The sequence below is a fragment of the Octopus bimaculoides genome, chromosome 19 (assembly GCF_001194135.2).
Source record: "Octopus bimaculoides isolate UCB-OBI-ISO-001 chromosome 19, ASM119413v2, whole genome shotgun sequence".
NCBI classification, from domain to species: Eukaryota; Metazoa; Mollusca; class Cephalopoda; order Octopoda; family Octopodidae; genus Octopus; species Octopus bimaculoides.
The window spans coordinates 5776458-5778526 of NC_068999.1; positions in this window are offsets into that span (position 1 = coordinate 5776458).

Sequence of the window (2069 nt, forward strand, 5' to 3'; positions counted from 1 at the left end):
TGTGTGTGTGTGTGTGTGTGTGTGTGTGTGTGTGTGTGTGTGTGTGTGTGTGTGTGTGTGTGTGTGTGTGTGCCTGTGTCTATGTGTGTGTAGCTTACAAGCTCCGATTCGTTATTCAGCAGGGATGTTTTTTTTATCAAGATTTGAATAGTACCTGTTTTACTCAAGTTTCAAGCGTTACCAACGTTCGTATACGGTGTGGTTTTGCAAACATAGTACATTATTTAGCAAATTATTTTCGTTCAGCTTGTATATGTACATGGTACAACGTTTCGGAACGCATGCGTATGTCAGTAAAATTAGGTCTTAAAGTTGTAGGCAGTGAGACCTCATTAGATGAGTTTAATGTTGTGATCAAGGGAAAACGATCAGATATTATCATATTGTAATTATTATTGTTGCTATTTTCTTTCCTCTCTGGTTCTGTTCCTCTTTAATTTCGCTAAAATAGATGTAGCTTTGGTCTGCCCAAGGCTATTTTAGAATAAACTTAGGCAAGGCGACGATATCGGATTAAACTCCAAACCATGTGAATATGAAGCGAACTCCATTTCGACTTCTGTGCACATACATACATACATACATACATACATACATAAATACATACATACATACGTACATACATACATACATACACATATACATACATACATACATACATATATACATACATATATATATGCATAAATGCATACACACGTGGATACAAATACACATTGACCCATGCACGTATAAAATTACGTTTATATAACGAAATAAAAGATAAATGAACCATTCTTCATGATGAATATTACTAATAAAGAATTAAAGGAAATTATATGGAAATTTAATCCCAAAATTCACATAACGATGTATTTAAAAATATGTAATACTATATCATTAAATGTTATTGAAGGAATAAAATCATACGATAATATATTTAAAAAATAAGTAACGCCATATATATATATATATATATATATATATATATATATATATATATATATATATATATACATATGTGTATGTGTATATGTATATACTTATGCAAGTATATACATATGTGTGTGTGTGTGTGTATCTTATGATTTGTAAATGAGGACTACACTTAGAACAACAATGTTTAGTCCAGGAATATATTGCCCTAAAATTCAAACTTATGCACAGAGAGAGAGAGAGAGAGAGAGAGAGAGAGAGAGAGAGAGAGAGAGAGAGAGAGAGAGAGAGAGAGAGAGAGAGAGAGAGAGAGAGTGTCATACAAACATATTATGCCCTTATATTCCTAACTTCCTCAATACAACAATTTTGAATTACTGTACGTCGTTGCAAAGCATTTATTTTCTTTATCCAGAAATTCAAATTTGACAACAATAGAAAAGACATCGATCGGCAAAAATAAATACTTTTAAGACGTGAATAAAAATTTGAATATTTCGTATTTAAAACATTATTCTTTATATATTTTTATATACTTAGTTATTCAGTCTATTAACTCATTATATTCGTGAATATATTTGCCCTTGTCTTGGTAGAATATTTTATTTGGACTTTTGCAAAGAAACACACACACATACGTATCTATGTATTTGTGTGTGTGTGTGTGTGTGTGTGTCTGCATCTTTTTTCTTTTATATTTTGTTTCAATCATTTGACTGCGGCCATGCTGGAGCACAACCTTGAAGAATTTTAGTTCAACGAATCGACCAAAACACTTAATATCTTTTGTAAAACCTCATACTTATTCTATCGGTCTCTTATGCCGAACCGCTAGATTACCCGGTCGTAAACACACCAGCATCTGTTGTTAAGCGATAGTGGGGGACACGCACATACACAAAGGCACACACGCATACATACATTCATGCATACATACATATATACATTCATACGTACATTTATACATACAAGCGTACATATATACATACATACAGACATACACACATACATAGATACATACATAGAATTTGTCTGAGTTGACTACATCCCAAACATGGAGCCTTGAATCTTTGTTGGAAACAGGTTCCCTCCTCAGTGGAAGATTTATAATAAAAACAGAAGGGACATACATACATACATACATACATATATAT